At 39.2% G+C, this 18242-nt stretch overlaps 1 long non-coding RNA gene across 1 annotated transcript; it reads left to right on the forward strand.

The window, feature by feature from the left end:
• Nucleotides 1-33: 33 nt before the first annotated feature.
• LOC103541525 (uncharacterized) lies at nucleotides 34-15150 on the forward strand. Its single transcript, XR_542482.2, has 2 exons — nucleotides 34-576; nucleotides 12949-15150. It is a non-coding gene; the product is annotated as an uncharacterized lncRNA (long non-coding RNA).
• Nucleotides 15151-18242: the final 3092 nt, after the last annotated feature.

Raw genomic sequence — 18242 nt, forward strand, 5'->3', positions numbered from 1 at the left:
CACTGTTTCTCCATCAAACTGCACTGGATGAACATTTGAGGTGAAGATTCTCTCTCAGTTGCAGAAGATCTGAAGATTGAATGCCTTAGGGGTTTAAAGAACCAGGAAAAAAAATGATTCAAGAGTAGAACATCTTTGTCATATTTATTTAAAACCTATTGTACTTGGGACTTTTTTTGTAGGGGGAAATAAATGGGGATCAAATTTCAGAGGAGAGAATATTATTGTCCCAGAGATGTTCACTCCTATTATCTTGGACACTCTGAGGAGCCTTAAGTTGTGGTGGGAGGACCAGAGTTAGAAGGAAATGGTTTGGAGCTGTAATTCTACCACAAATGTGCTTTATGAGAGTCAACACATTACCGAACCTCTTTTTGCCTCAGGCTTCTCTTTGTAAAATGTGGATCATGCTTCATGCATTTTCTACCTACATCTTCACATGTACAGACTTAAGTGTAACATGACTTGTTTAATGTTGCAAAATGTTCCTCAGTGGCCATGTGTAACTGTTGGGAGTATCAGGTTAATATGTGGAGCAAGAAAACAAGCAAAAAACATCTACACTCAGCCCTGCTGGTAATTGATTTTCATTATGCGAGAATCTATTGCGTTCCTGCTCCTTGATGGAAGTATTTGAAAAGTTAAGTTGACTTTTCTCTTATAAGCTCTTCAGCTGCTTAAATCCTCCCTGAACCATGAAACAGCCTCATCTGATGTCAGCAAAGCTGCAATCCACAAACACACACAGTGTTTGGACACAGTTGCCTTTAGTTTCGAGGGCAGAGAGCAAAAGATGTGGAGAAGCATTTCCTGGGGCCTGAGTAGTGTTATCGCGGGAGCGGATGCTTAACAGATGTACTGTGCCAGTCCTCAGCATTAAATCTTGAATAGCAGAAGTATCGATGTATTTTTTTAAATAAACGTGTTAATAAGTTTATATTAAATTAATAAATTTAATAAATAAATGTATTTACCAGGCTCCTCTTGCCCATGACTAGGGGCAGTACTAAATGGTTATGGAGCAATTAGAACAGTGCCTGGCAAACATTGATAAAGAAGACAATAAGTACCTCCTTCTCTCTTCTCTCCCTCCCTCTCTCTCTTCCCTGTGTTTTAGGTTTTCCTTTTAAAATAAAGGACAAGATCTAAAAGCAGAATATAAGGAGTTTGCCAGGTAAAAAGAAATAGGGAAGAGACAACAAAAACAAGTTTCCATTAGTGGCACATGGAGGCAGTGAGTTACTCCAATATTCTAGTTCCAGATCACCTGAGACTGTAACATTTATCACTGGGCTTCCACCAGCGGTGGTGTATCAGGATCAGGGTAACTCCAGAATAAAGAGAGTTTCCACCGTGGGGTGGAAGCATAAAGGAGGAACATCAGACTCAGAACTGGAATAGGGTTGGGGGCCAGGAAGAATGGTCAGAGAGGGACCTTGAAGGTGCCTCAGTTCCCTCTGCCCCCACCTCAGGGTCCCTGAGAATAAACAGAGGGCCCTGGCCCATGCCCTCCCTCCTGTCCTAAGGGGGAAACTCCCCTCAGTTCTGTTCCTGGGCTGTGCAGTGGAGGCTGAGTCAGACCTGGGGATTTCCCAGCCTCACAGGCCTCTTCACATAGACTTTTCAACTAGCAACAAAAGTGTCACCTTAGAATTCTTTTTCTGATTGGCTAAAACCTCATCTGAAAGGCTCTGGTTTGGGCTTTTGCCAGCTGCCTGCCCCAACCCATTCAGCATTCTCTACATTTTGTAGAGCTCTCTGTGCTGCCCATAGCCCAGCTGCATTACTCAGAGCAGACACTACTGTTCCGACCTGAGAGGAAGGCAACTGGGACAAACATCCTGATTCCAGGCACTTCACCTGAATCACCCTGCCTGGCCTCTGTGGAGGCAGGGGACTTAGGATGAGGGCTGGGTGCCCATGTGGATAGACAATAGGATAATAAAAACAGTCATTGATATGAGTCAGGGTTACAGAAAGGAGACTCTCCCCAGGGGGCATCCTCTGTTCCCTCAGGTAGAAGATAAAAGTTGTGGACTTTTTCCTTGTGGAAACTCAGGGAGAAATCATTTTCCCTAGTCAGCATCACTTAGAATCTGTGCTTTGTCAGTGGGGTCAACTGTGAACATAATTATCATCTTGTTACCAGAAGGCTCATCCAGGACCGTATTCTGCATTCAGTTCAGGAATCAAGAAATATTGTATATTCTGAAGGGTCCTGTGGCCTCCTTAATGCCAGTAGTAATATAATTAGAAATGCTGCTGCCAGAATATTATTTCCCTTTAACAAAAAGTGAAGTGCCATGACTACCTCTGCACAGAGCTGCCATTTTAACTATAATTTCAGATCTCAGAACCTGGTCCTCCTCTCAGTGGGCTCACAAATATGGAAACTTGAGTGCAAAACATGGAGTCTTAATACAAACTGGTGAAAGAAGAGAGTGAATGCAGCTTTGTAAGCTATGTGGACTTTTATGGCAGAGAGACCAGGACCATATTTCATGCATCTTGACCAGATTCAGAGGAGGATGGACTGGCCACTCCTCATTGTAGCTTCTGACAAATGTCTCAAAGTGTCACAGGCTGAGTGCCCTGCATTCCTCGCCCTCATGATCAGGGGTCTCCCTGTGTCTGAGCTCTGACACACTAATGTGGTTTTGTTTACTGTAGTTTGATTTGTCTTCCCCCAAATCCAACAGATCTCAGGCAGTGGATACTGCCAATTACCAGTATTTTCTGTACACCTGCAGAGGTAAGGTCCTGGGTTTCAAAGATGAAAATACACGGATCCTGCCTTTTAGGAGTTCACACATTGGAGGGGAGACATATATGGGGAAAAAACAAAAGAAACAAAAGTTCACAACGGCCATTACAGGGAATGTCAAATACTGCTGCCTAAAGACAAGACTGAACAGTGTTGAAGGTTCAGGGCACTCCTAAAACTAGAAATCAATAGTGGTGCCCATTGGTTCAGTTATTTTCTTTTCTCCTGGAATGGGGTGGCAGCATAGGACTGGAAGATGATTATTATTTGTGTATTAATTCATGACTAATAATCTTTCAAGATGGGGAGGGTGGGGAGTTGATGGTGTAGAGGTCTTGACAGAGTTGAAAGACAGGCCTTCCAGGTGCACGTCTCAGAGGAGATGAGGACTCAGCACATGAAAGTCTATGTTTATTCCAGGCAAAATTGCTTACCTGAGTGCAGACAGGGAGGATTAGCAGGACTGGGGCAGGAGTGGAGTGTCACTCAAAGCGTGTGGTTTGGCGTGATTAGAGGTTGGGATTTAGGTGTCCCAGTCTTTGTGAGGTTTGATGACGGCATCATTAAAAGTTGCCTTGATTTTCTTCACAGTATGACCAAAAAAAACCAATAGAGGGCATTTAAGTAGAGGAGTGCCATGACATACTTTTTCCTTCATAAACCACCTTGGAAGCAGTGTGGAGGGGACTTTTCAGAGGGTCTGCAGATTACTTTATGTGATCCAAAAGAATTCAGGCTAATTTGATGAAGCTGATCCACCAAAAGCCAGTTTACTGAGGAACCGATTTGCCAAAATTACTAGTGTACCTCAAGCTCATTCTTTTTTTCTATTTCTAAAGTTTGTATCAACTCATATTTGATGGTTCCAAAGTATATTAGAGGCCCCCTTGCCCTCCCTGGCCCCCATTCTCTTGCTCTCTGGGACTCCACTCCATCTCTCTGCCAACAAAGAGCTCCCAGTTACCATGAAGTTTTATAACAAATGCATTTATAAAGACAAAATGGAAACTAGTCAATTACACTTCACAGACAATTTCAGAAGTCGTTTAAAATGCTTTTAATATAAATTGGAACAAACGATTTAAAGTCAAAAAAAATTTTCATTGAATTTGTTAAATTTTACAAATTGATCCTTTAGAGAAATTAGAAAAAGAGGTTTTAAAATGCTAAAATTTATAAAATAAAACATAGCTTTTGAGAGGATTTGACACCAATATAAATATAAACTGAAAATTTTTATCTGAAATGCTGATATTTGTATAATGTTCACTAGACAAGTAATGAATAAATTCAATAAAACTATTCCTCAAGCAAAGTTCTGGTAAATTACTAAATTTGCTACATATGGTCAGTATTTCATTCAGCAAACTGATGCGTGGGCTAGTTGCTGTGAATTGGCCATTCATTCATGAATTGCTGATTGACCAAAATTAGGTGACCGACCCATAAGATACACCTTTGAGAGTGAGCAGGAATCACCACCCACAAGTTGTTTCTATCCAGTTCTTGTTTCTGGACCAGACTTCCCAAATATAAGACCCTCCAAAGAAAGCCCCAGACACCTGGGGAATCCAAGAGAAAGAGAAAGCAAATTGGGATTTTGTACTCAGGCTCTTTCGAGCATGGTTTCCATTCTCATTAGTGTGCACGCACATTGTCAGATCCACCCTCCTTTATTCCTACCCATCCTCTCCTCTTTGCATATTCTGCCATCTTTGATCAGTAACTAACCACATAGGCACTTTGACACACTCTTTACGCCAGTTGCCATACAATTTTGATTTATATGAGCAATTCTGTATGGAATCTGGAAAAGAAGACCAGGTAGGAAAAACCTGAGATTGACAGGTTTGTAGAATTCCGCCTCTTTGGAGTGCTGAGGAACACTGCTCAGTCGAAGACCAGTTTGGACATTATGACTGCATGTTCCAACACTGCCCACACCCACACCCCTGCCCCTCTAATCAATGGACCTTTTCTGAATTACAACTCCCCACTAGATCCTTTGCCTTTCTAATCCCAACATCTTCTCTTTTCCAAGAATCCCTGGTGGCAACCCATTTTCAGAGAAAGGAGAGTGACACCGGCCTCTGGAAACTGATGTGGGCATTGTGGAGGACTCCTTCCTCATCAGCCAGGAGTTGGTGATCAGATAGTGCCCCCTTGTGGTTGATCAGGGTAGAGGAGGAAGGAAATTCAAGATGAAGGGAAAAAATGTTCCTTAACCATGTACACAAAGCAGTAGGTAAATTATCCTAAATCTGGATAGCGTGCTTTTTCCTTCATGTAATAAAAACACCGAGACGGGCTCATACAGTAAGGACATTTACTGTATTTCATAATATGAAGTGCAGAAATAGTGATACCGACCGTGATGTCAGTTTCCCTACATTAAACCCAGCATATATGGGGTTAAAACCAAAACACTCATTCCCAGCTTACTCTCTGTCTTCCTGGCTCCAGAATCCACTATCCTCCATGGAGACAGACACTGCCAAGGACAAGCACCTGGATTCATTATCTCCTCCCCACAAAGAGCTACAGGCTGATGGTAAAGCTGCTGACCAGCAAGGTCATGGGCTCCCTACTCTCTGCAAGTAGTCTCAAGGCCAAACACAGGCTGGTGGGAAAGCTCCCACCAGCAAGGCCATATGCTCCCCCTCCCCTAGCTAAAACCCCAAATAAAAACCCTTCCTTTTAGCTTTTTGGGGAGTTTGGGATTTCAGCGTTAGCTGCCCTTTCTCCTTGCTTAGTGCTGTGCAATAATAAAGTTCCTATTTTCTTCCACTACCCCCGGGGTCAGAGACTGGCTTGCTGTGCAACCGGTGAGTGAACTCACTTCAGGTTTGATATCAATAGGGCAGTCTATAGGGTCAATTGATTTAGTCTTTATCTATGTCAACATAGATCCAATTATCTCTAACTCTCAGTTCTTCTATCTACAGAACTGGCTTCATCTTATAGTTGGTTCCCCAGGTGGTCATAAGAAGTATACAGGTTATTTTTAGTTTGCCTGAGGAGGTCCATTCTTTGTCCTTATTGGCCCTGCTCTGTGCCCCAAAGGCTGAGCTAGGGATTTCACCACTACGTCAGACTTTCCAGCTGGTTTCTCATTGGGTTCAGTCAGGGGATGTTATCATTAGGAGATTGGAAGAGAATAAGATCGTGGTGTTCCTTCTTCACTCCTTCCTTGCTTTGGTACACAAGTGTTCTGCCCGTGGCTGGTCCCACCACAACTATAGATTCTGCCAAGTCCCTTTGCCTCTTCAAGGCTTTCCACTCTTTCTAGTCTCCAGGAACCTCAAAATCCCTTAATCTGCTCATAACTTAATGCAGTTTATACTTCTATAAATGGTCCTATAATTAAGTATCTTTATTTTAAATTATCCAAGTGAAAGTCTGTTTCCTACTGTGATCCAGATTTGTATAAGCAGGTTTCCATCAGTACCTGTGGTAACATGCTCCCTTATTGGTATAACTAAGTAGAGAGACTGGTTTTACTTTCTGAGAAGTCTTGAGCAAGACCCTCAGCACATATCATTGGCCAGAACTGTTTAAGGTTTGTCCAAATCTGAACCAGCACATTACACAGCAGATGAGATCACCATAATTAACTCTGACTAACCACATGACATGGAAAGAATATTAGAGATTTTACAGCATTTTCCTCTACAATTATCAAGACACAGAACACACGTGAATTTGTTAAAATTAAAAGTTTGGGTCCCGAGTTGGCCATGAAAGTAAATATATTCTTGATTTTTAGAATATTCTTGAGGAAGAGTTGTGAACTTCCGTAGGGTATGTAATGGTGTGTAAATAATCTTTTTAAGAGCCTGAGGTGTTTGAGTTTCCAGATGATATCTGGGTAAGACTTATAGGTAGATAGTAAGAAGAATGTTGCTAAATACCAGATACATAGATGTATTTGTGTCTATTTATGGACAGGTTTGCATATAGTTTTAGACTTATTCATCTACTTTTTTCAATTAATACTTCTGACATCATACTCCTAGTCATTGTCTCCATATAGCTTATAATACAGTGGAGAGAGAAAGACGTTCAATGAACATTAAGCATAAGAAACATAAAGAAAATCAAATATAAAGAAAACTAAAACAGGGGCTGGCCTGGTGGTGCAGCAGTTGGGTGCGCAGGTTCCACTTTTGCAGTCCAGGGTTTACTGGTTCGGATCCTGGATGCGGACATGGCACCACTTGGGAAGCCATATGTAGGTGTCCCACATATAAAGTGGAGGAAGATGGGGATGAATGTTAGCTCAGGGTCAGCCTTCCTCAGCAAAAAAAAAGAGGAAGATTGGCAGTGGATGTTAGCTCAGGGCTAATCTTCCTCAAAAAAAAAAGGAAGAAGAAAGAAAACTAAAACGCATCATAAGCAAATTGGTAGGGGAAAAACAGTGATAAAGAGAAAACACTAAAAGTAGCCATAGTAAAAAAAAATGTATGTATCACATTTTACCAGAGGAATTAAGCAAAAATGACTTCAGAAATCAGAATCTATGTAAGCCAAAAGACAATGGAGCAATATCTTTATGTATTGAATATAAAAACTACAAACTTAGAATTCTATATTCAGCAAAAATATCTTTTGAAAATGATGGTGATGAGAGTTCTGATTCCAAAAAAGATGGAGTGGATGTACTTCTCCCTATTTCTCTCACTAAGTATATATATATATATATATATATATATATATCCTAGAGTTTTTAATATATATGTATCTAATGATATATTTAATACATATATATCTAATAATATATTTAATATATAATATATTTTATATACAGAGAGAGTTTATACATATTTATGTATATATCTCACACATAACAAGATTCTGAATGGTGAAGAAAATAAGGCAGACTAACTAGGGACCTCAGAAAACCAGAAAAATAATGTAACAGTGAGTTTTATAGGTTTTATTTTTTTAAGATTGGCACCTGAGCTAACATCTGTTGCCAATCTTCTTTTTTTTTCTTCTTCTCCCCAAAGCCCCCTAGTGCATAGACGTATATTCTAGTTGTGAGTGTCTCTGGTTGTGCTATGGGGGACGCCGCCCCAGCATGGCCTGATGAGCTGTACCATGTGCGTGCCTGGGATCCGAACCGGCAAAACTCTGGGCCACCAAAGCAAAGCGTGAGAACTTAACCACTCTGCCATGAAGCCAGCCCCTTATTTTTGCCTTATATGTCCCAGATTGGGTGCTGGAAAGGCTGGCAAACAAGAAATGCCAATGGGTGCAGATTTTAAAAGCTCCAAGGAGAGCTTGATCTCTTGTATTTTATTTCCTGACTTTTGGTATGCCTCATAATTTTTTGTTGAAAAGCCAGACATGTTGTATAAGACAAAAGGTACTGGGGTAATTTTTTTATGCTGGGAGATGAGCACAACTTTCCTTCTGCTAGGCCTTTATTGTGGAGATTTTCATTAATCTAGTCATTAATTGAACTGGGTTTGAAGTTTGTTGTTACTATGGTCACCCTCAGTGCATCAGTGGCTTCAGATTCCTCTGTGATACCTTGTGTTTGTCTCTCCACCTGGATTTGAGTCTTGCCTTTGTGCCACTTCCCAGAGAGAGTCTGTTTCTTGAAACTCTCCCAGCTATGTCCCACTTTTATTCTATTTTTATTCAGGAGCTGTTAGTGTGGTGGTGGGATGTGGGTTGGGTCATTCTCTGATTTCATGATTATGCTTCAGTCTTAGGCAGGCACTGTGGACTTGGGTCTCATCATGGCAGCCTTCACAAGTGTGCAGTGTTTTGCCTGTCCATATGGGTAGCATTTCCTGCCTCGTTCCTCTCCTCAGATGCAGTTTGTTTCCACTAGTATCCTCAAGCTGTGATTTTGATGCCCTTCCCTTTGCAGATTAAGATTTTTTTCGTTACTTAGGGGAGACAGGGCAGACAGATCCATCCAGAGAATTTTTATTTCAGGTATTGTGTTTTAATTTCTAAGTGTGTCTTTTATTATTATTTTTTTTATTTATTTATTTGTTTGTTTATTATCTGGTGAGGAAGATTGGCTCTGAGATAACATCTGTTGCCAATCTTCCTCTTTTTGCTTAAGGCAGACACATCCATGACAATCTTCCTCTATTTTGTATGTTTGATTCAGCATGGCTTAGCGAGCAGGGTGTATGTCCACACCAGGGATCAGAACCTGCAAACCCCTAGCCAGCAAAGCAGAGCATGGAAACTTAACCACTATACCATCAGGTTGGCCCCAACTCTTTTGTTGTTTTTACATCTTCCATTTCTCTACTCATCTTGGTTTTTTTTCCCTCTGTAAATCCTTGAGCATATTTATCACAGGTGTTTTAACATCCTTGTCTGCTCATTCCATCTTCTTTCTCATTTCAGCTTCTTTTCCCATTGACTTATTTCTTTCTTCATTATTGTTCATCATTGTTCTCTTTCTTGGCATGTCTGGTAATTTTCATGAGATGCTGGATATTGTGGATTTTATTTTGTTACATACTTGTATTTCTTTAAAGAATTTTGTTATTTATTATAACAGGCAGTTATTTTACTTGCAGAGCAGCTTAATCCTTTTGAGGTTGCTTATTAAGTTTTATGATGGGTTAGAGTAGTACTAGTCTAGGACTGTTTTTCCTCCACTATTAAGGCACGGTCTTCCTAGTGGCCACTGAATGCCTGATATTCAAAGGGTCTCTACAGTCTGGCTGATTAAAACCTGAATTCCTCTTCTGTGTGTCTTCTGGGAAGACATCAGATTCCAGCTACTGGATCACTCTTTTCTAGGCCTTGTAGTTTCACTCTATGCATTTCAGCTTCATATTAAGGAATAGACTCAAAAGGACTATGTAGATTTCTAGAGCTCTTTCTTCAGATTTTCTTCTTCTCTGAAACTCTGCCCCTCAGATTCCATCCTCCTTAGCCTTCCCAAACTCAAATCACTTTCCCTTCAACTCAGCAAGTTCACCTCGCTCTGCTTGTGACCTCCTCCTGTCCACAAGATTTTGAAGGTGTTCTTCAGGCAGACATTCAAACCTATCGTAGGTTTCCTCTTGCTTATGTCCTCATCTCAAGAATCACAGTCCTTTAGGGCCTGTTGTCCAATATCTGGAAACATTCACCCTATATATTTTTTCCTGTTTTCTAGTTGTTTCCATTAGTAGGCTGTGTCTGTTACCAAGTATTCTATCATGGCCTAAAGTGGAAGTCATAGCTTAAACTCTTTGAGAATTTCTATCACACCACGTGTTCCAAAATATGGCCACAGGAAAACTTCTCTAACAGCAACTTTGCATGAACTCATATGTTTTAAAGATAAGACCAAGTGTGCATTTTCTTCCTGATAGGCACTTAGCACACTAAGTGACTATGTGATTTGTTGCTGGATGTTATAAGATTTATAGAGTCATGGTGTGGGCATGCACAACCACAATCCATTGTGCAATTAGAGTGGTATATTTGGAATCAGACTTGAATAAATCAAAAACACATTAGTAAATTATAAAGTGATTTAATAGCAAGTTTAAATTTCCATGTCTTACCTACTTCTACTGAACCATCACCTTTTCTCGAACCTATATCGATATCATTATGAGACTTTTGTTTAAATAACTAACGATGGAAGAAAGAATTCTGGATCAGTTCCAAAAAGGGTTGGATTACATGGTGACATTATTTGAAAGTGGGCTGCTGCTATATTACAGCCTCACTTGGTGATGGCTCTCAATGACCTGATTACCCCCTTTGAATGTAAAAAGAGATAGCCTGAGGTATAGATATTTACTCTTGGACAGTGGTGAATAGTTCATCTGAGTCACCAAGCTCCTGAAAAGAACGAGCTAGTAGATCTGGAAAAGGAAGCATGAGAAAGACGTACATAGGTGGACCTCCAGGAATGGACTCAAATTGTGTAGATCTTTGGATTTCACATTAATCCTCATCATAAAGGATCCACATCAGAGGTGGCTCTCAAAAGTTACAAATACAACTCATCCTATGGATATCCTCCTGCTTCTCTTCTCGGCCACTGCAGTCAATGTGCAATAAGCCCATGAACAGCATGGCCATCATAGTAGGAAAGAGAGATATACATGGGCTCAACAACAGGGGCTTGCACTTAACATAGGTGATGTAATTAATGCATAGCTGAGTCCCAACATACCAATAGTAGAGAATGACACTGAGCTCTTAATATGGTACTGTTCCTTGGGGAGACCATCCAAGCCAACTGGTAGTAGGTTGACTATATCAAAAGCTTTCACCTTGGAGAGGAAGTGCTTTATCCTTCCTGGAATTTGTATATATGTATTTTGGATATGGGTTTGCCATTTTTGCCCACAGTGCCTCCAGAACCATCACCATCCAAGGACTCATGGAATGCCATATTCATTGACATAGTGCTCTACACAAGACTGCCTCGGACTGCAGAACCCACTTAATAACAAAGAAGATGTGCCAACAGCTCATCATATATACTCTGTTACCAAGGTGGGTCCAGTCCAATAGAATGATTGAATGGTGTTGGCTAGAGGATACTGCCCTCTAAGATGTGGTATAAGCCTTGAATCAATGATGTAAACCAAGATGGAGTGGCTCCTCTCACTACTAAACCCAATTGTGGAATTTATGCTAACTGTCTCTATAAACTTGGGCTCTCCCAATTTAGATATTCTGGTTCCTGGAAGAGAAATGCTTCTTCAAAATGACACAGAAAGATTTCAGTGAAATTTGACTTTGACAGCCATCTCAAGCCAATGTGCCATCAGACAAACAAGGGAAGTTATGTACCAAATGCCGGAACTGATCTTAATTACCATGGGAAACTAGGGTTGTACATTCACAGTAAAGGCAGGGAAGAATATCTTTGGAACCCATGGAATTTACTGGACAGCCTTTTAGTACTTTTATGTGTGATAATGGCTGTCAGTGGACACCAAAACAATCATAATTCAACAAAGGAAGGGTAAATAAGAGCATAGAGGCTTCTGGGATGGTAGTCTCTGCAACCAATCTAGAAAAACAATCTAGGCTAAATTCAAAGGGTGAGAGGAATCAAGAAAGGCTTATGAGGGAGAGACGTGATGAATATTACTTACAGTCACAAGGCTAACTATAGTAGTGGACACTGTAACAAATTTCACTAACCTCCTCTCCTACCCTTCTAGATCACAATTGGCCACCATTCTTGACCTCTCTTCTTGAATAAAAATTGAAGTGAGTTAATTTTAATAGGAACAGAAAAAGGAGACACCATATTAAAGTATTATGGGAGCCCAGATCCCTGAATTACCACCTGGAAGAGAGTTAGTCATTAATCGTCCACACCTGTCTGTTGTTACATTGGTAAGATTTAAGGTTCTACTGTATTTGAGCCATCATACACTTTTGGTTCTATTTGTTACAGCAGTTTGGCTTACTTTGATTAACATAAGAAAAATAAAGAAATATGGGCACATATTTTTCACCTATAAAATAGGCAGAGTGTAAGAAGCGTGATAATACACTCTCATACATTGATGGTGAGTTGGTTATTGGTGAAAGTTTTATGGAGGGAACTTTGGCCCTACCAATCAAATTTACAAATGTGCAGTCTTTGACCTAACGAATCCACCCCTAACAATTTATCCTGATTATATCTTGAATATGCATAAAGTAATGTATGTGTAAGTTTATTCATTGTACCATTGTTTATAGGAGCAAAGATAGAAAACCACCTGAATGTCTATCACTATCAGACTACTAAGTGGCTATTTTCAAAATGAGGCAGATATTTATGTCCAGATATGAAAACACTTATAAGATATATAGTTATTTGGAAAAAGCAAAGTGTATAGCACACTATGATTTGTGTTAATAATAGAGAGCTATTCAGATGGTAGATGGAGATAGATGGGTTTTGCTTATATATGTGTAGACCATTTCTGGAAGGATAACCAAAAAGTACTAATAGTAGTTACTTCCTCAAAGGCACCCTTGATAGCCATAAGTTTGGGTTGGGAGAGAGGTAAACTTTCTACTGTAATCCACCTTTGTACATTTGAATTTTTTGTCATGACCATGTATTAACTATTCAAAATAGATTGAATTAAAAAAATCAAAACAAGTGTGGGGGAAAAATAAATGAGAATATAACCATTTTAATGATTTCTCATGGACCAGGCTCACATAAAATGATCTTCCTTTTCTTCTTTTAGGATTGTCAGAGATGTAAGACAGGATCTCACAGAAACATTCAAACTGAAGATGATGCCAAATTAACAGCTACAGTATGCATCTCAAACTCAGACCATATCAATCCTCCCTGCCCACTGGCCACCCTGCCCTTTGGAGTAGGACCTTGTTTCATTGGCCTCTATTCCCCTCATGTGGTAATTCAGAACAGGGGTTTGCCTTTCATTGACATTTTGCCTCCTATGTCTATATCAATCAAATCAATTTTTATTATTTTTAAAACACCTTACAGAAAGACTACTTGTTGAGGGTTGTGTTGGAATCTGAACACTCTGTCTTATGTTCTTATACTGATATTATTTCAAAATTATATACACCTATATTCTTCACACCTGTGGGACATCATTATATTCTAGATCAGACTAAAATACCTTGTGAATCAAAACTTGCTGTAAGAGGTTGGGAAGAAAGACTTCAGTTGGAAGTGAATACATAAAACCAGCAGACTACACACTCAGGACAAGGGAAGCAATCACTATGTGACAACAGAAGACATTTTTTATCACATGCCTGGCTCTTGAAGGAGAGGGGAATTACCTTGGCTGAAGGAAGTGGTTACTAGACCAGGAAGTAACCAAATATGAAATGTTGCTTAAAAAACAAGTTTCACAGAAGTTGTGTTTAAGGTAAACCATTAAATACTTTCCTCTCCACTCAATGAGCAGATGTGAGGCAGTCACTTGTCTCTGGCAGACTAAGCCACTAAGTCAGTTCCAGAAAACTGTTGATTTATAAAAGCAATAAATATACAAAAGATCAAAACAATAAGCTCTACCAGCCATGTGTGCAATTCAGAAGAGAACAAAAGTTTACTTAAGGACAGAAAAAAGTTTAATAAACAAATAAAGATACCATGTTCTTCACAGGACAGCTTGTGTCAATTTCCCAAACAAAATACATAGGTTTGGTGATGCTTTAATCTAAGTATCATTAAAATACTTTTATTAATAAAATATTTCTAATTTTTTCAAGACTAATAAATGTACAAAAATAGTTATTAATAAGAAAAATAGGGAGAGTTTTTCTAATGTTTACAAATTATTATAAAGGTAAACGTACATATTGCTGCAAAAAAGACAAATGTGGAATAAAATTGACTGCACAGAAACAGAACCTAATTTATGTTAAGATTAATGAAGTTGAGAAATTTATTTACTATGTTTCTAGGAATCTGCTAACCCTTTGAGAAAATTTAGGGGTGGCAGACAGAAACATATTTCTAAGAAGCTTCTGTGTTATAGGTTACATTCTTCACCTCTCCATGACACTGAAGGGCCCACTCCACTCTTCTGGAGTCAGTCTTGGTTTTTGAGGTGAAGGGCAGTAGCTAATGGGGAGTGGAAAGCAATTGGACATGAGGAGTTAGGAGCCAATTCTTTTGAAAGTCTTTTGAGATACGCCTGATCATCATGGCACCCATAGGTGAAATGGAAGGAAAAGCAGTATGGTGGTAAGAAAACTGGTGAGTGAAGAAATTCTAGTGTGAGATTTTTAGGTGAAGAAGATATTTTAAGAGAATTTTGAATCATTTTTCTTCTTGGTGTTATAAATATAATCCAAATTTGATATCTCTCAAGACACTGCACTAAAGGTTCAAACTGTTTTTAATTATATACTGGGCAGTTTACTCTCTCTTCTTTAAAAGAATGCCACACTGGGAGTACTTTCAAGGATGGAAAAAATTATCCTGCCTTCATGTTGGATAAATTAAGAAGGCAGTGGAGCCAGCCCTGATAGCTCAGTGGTTAAAGTTTGGAGCTTTCACTGCTACAGTAGCCCACATTCAGTTCCCAGTCATGGAACCATACCACCTGTCTGTCAGTGGCTATGCTGTGTCCATGGCTCACATAAAAAGAACTAGAGGACCTACACTATGATATACAAGTATGTACTGGGGCTTTAGGGAAAAGAAACAAAAAAGAGAACAAGATTGGCAGCAGATGTTAGCTCAGGGTGAATCCTTCCATGCAAAAAAACAAAAACAAAAAAGAATACAGAGGGGGATATAAAAGTGAATTTTTAATTTAGTGCAATGAGAGAAATTTACTAAAAATGGCATTGGGTCAATTGGTTAATTACTTGGAAAGTAAAAAGAGCCCATACATAAATACACACATGGATGGTATTGAGATGGATTCAAAGTTCAAATGTAAAATAAGAAGAAACTCAAAATATAGAAAAAACTAAGTAATATTTATTTCGTTAGAAAGGGGTGGGATGATTTAAAATAACAAAACAGAGGAAGAAACTATAGAGAAAAGATATTGACAATATTAAAAAATTCTATTTAAAAATTATCATACAATCACAAGTTATATGAAAAATCAAGAATTGATATGTGAAATATATATCAATTAATAAGTATTTCAGTTATGTAAAAAAGTGCTTAAGATGCAGTGTGTAAAATGTAAATGAACAAAAGATATTGTATCGGTTTTCTACCTCTGTCATAATATGTTAGTAGCAGCTTAAAACAACACCCATTTAATATTTGTTTTCTAAGTCAGAATTGTAGGTGGGCTCATATAGGCTCTCTGTTCACGGTCTCACAAGACTGAAGTCACAAGCTGGGTTTGCACTTCTCATCTGAGGATTGCGGTCCTCTTCCAAGCTTGCAGGCTGTAGGCAGAATTCATTTCCTTGTATGAATTGAGTCCTGTCGTCAGGCCAGCTGTCAGCCAGGAGTCACTCTCAGCTCCTAGGGGCCCCTCTCAGATCCCTGCCATGTGGCCCTCTCCACATTCAAAGTCAGTAACAGAGCATCTCCCTCACAGTGAAGCTCCCTCTTCAGGATGAGTTCAGTCTCTTTTAAGGGCTCACATTTTTAGATCATGCTCACTCAGAATAATCTTCCTTTCTTAATGTCAACTGTGTTCAAGGCATACCCAATCAGAGGAATGATTGTCCCACCATTCTTGCAGGTTTCGTGCACACTCGAGGGAAGGGAATTTTATAAGGGATCAGAGGGTGATATTCTTGGGGGCCATTTTAGAATTCACTTTGCTATATTCCTCCCTCTGGCACCCAATAACTCAGGTCTCTCCCAAATGGAAAATACCTTACATCGTTTCTAAGATCCTCCCAAATTTCATCCCATTACAGCCTTGGCTTAAGTCTAATATCCACATAAGTTTTGTTAGTTTAAAGTCCATGTTTTCATCACTTTCATACCAAATTACAGAACTAGAGGTGTGAGAATCAGGATCATAACAGAATGACCAGTATATAACAGCTGAAAGAGCCATGAGATGGGTTTATTAACTAATATCCAAGGAACCAAGTGTGTAAATGTCATCAGATCCCTGGAATTTGACACAGGGAAGCACATGGATCTGGTGACAATTACAATCATTTAACTAGACGGACTGGTGCTGAGTGTTTTTTCAACCTACAACTAACTTCTCTGGTGGGATATTGAGAGGCACCCAAGAGGATAACTAACCAAACCTGAAGGACCCATTCCTCACCAACACAGAAATGAAAGAGTCATTATTATTGGTGTCATCTGCCTTCTATTCATATTTTATATACTTACGTAGTACATACAGAATACTTTGTAAAATTAATTTCATCTCCAATGAATTTGTATTCTAGATGTTGGTTTGGCCGTTGCTCTCTCTCCTCCATCCTCTTTCCTTCTGTGCTCTACCCTCCCTATCTAGAGTGTTTAGCCACCTCTGCCCAGCCTTTCAGGCTCCCAATCAAAACCCCTGTTCTTTGATGGTCATTCAGGGTTATTGCTTTACAGGGTATCTGGGACAACAACAGTCCTCTCAGGGCAGCTGTGGGTGGCTTGCTTCGGCTCCTGGTGAGGAAGCTACTCTATATCCTCTCATCTCTCTGTATCTATAGCCCACTAGTATTTGGAAACATTTCCCTCAACCTCCCTTAAAATCAGGGGAAGCCCAAACTCATTGCCTAGCTAGAAGCAGAAAGTCCATCTTTGACTCTCCTTCCTGCATGGAGTCCTTCTAGTTTCTTTCCCACTTAGCAGTTAAATTCCTAGCCAGTGATGTCTGCTTCCAGACATGGAAGTCAAGACTTCAGACTCACTCACCATATGTGTTTCTGTTTTGTTGCACGTTCTCAAGGAGAACTTTTGCTTTTGATCCCAACCAGTTTTTTTAGTATATCACTTTGTATATATTTTCCAGTGGTTGCTCTAGGTGTTAAATATGGCCATGTAACTTATCATAGTCTACTGGTGTTGATGTTTTACCAGTTTGAGTAAAGTGTAGAATCCTTGCCCCTAATACTATTAGTACCATTTACCCTCTCCACTTTTTAAATATAATTATATTAAGCATTTCTTCTACATACTTTGAATACCACTTCAAATGGTGCTAAAATTTTTACTTTGGCCATCAAATATGAGTTAAGAAATTCATGAAGAGAAGGATAGTTTATTACGTTTACAACTATTTCTACCCCTTCTGTTGTTCTCTCCCTTCTGAAACTCCAGACCTTCTTTGTTATCATTTACATTCTGTTTGGGGAAGTTCCCTAAGCCATTCTCTAAGGGTAGGTTTGTTAGTGACAGCATTTTCTTTGTTTTCCTTAGTCTAAGAATGTCTATATTTCTACTTCATTACTGAAGTCAATATTACATTATTGCCAGATACAGAATTCCTGGTTGACAATTCTTTTCCTTCAGCACCTAAAAATGTTGTTTTTCAGGCCGCTTCTGTCTTGCCTCCATGAGAAATCCACTGTCATTCAATTTGATGTTGAGGTAATGTATCATTTCTCTCTGGCTATCTTTAGGTTTGGTTTTTTTGTCTTAGGTTCCACAAGTTTAATAATCCTAGTGTCTTAGTGTGGATTTCTTTGGGTTTATCCTACTTGGTTTTTGCTCAGTTTCTCGAATCTGTAGGATTATGTCTTTAGCCAAATTTGAGAAGTTTTCAACCATTGTTTCTTTGAATACCTTTTAGCCACACACTCTTTCCTCTTCTTCCTGGACTTAAATGATAAAAATTTTAGATCTTTTGTTATTGTCCTGTAAGTCCAGAGTCTCCGTTTATATTTTTGAGTCTATTTTCTCTCTGTTGTGCAAGCTGAGTAAATTCTATTGACCTATCCTCAAGTTCACTGATTCTGTCCTCTATAATCTCCACTCTGCTACTGAGCCCATCTGGTAATTATTTATTTTCTTTTTCAGTTCTATAGTTTCCATTTGGTTCATTTCGATAACTTCTATTTTTTACTTAGATTTTCTGTTATTGTCATTTGTTTTGAGATAATTCATAATTGCTTG

The sequence above is a fragment of the Equus przewalskii genome, chromosome 19 (assembly GCF_037783145.1).
Source record: "Equus przewalskii isolate Varuska chromosome 19, EquPr2, whole genome shotgun sequence".
NCBI classification, from domain to species: Eukaryota; Metazoa; Chordata; class Mammalia; order Perissodactyla; family Equidae; genus Equus; species Equus przewalskii.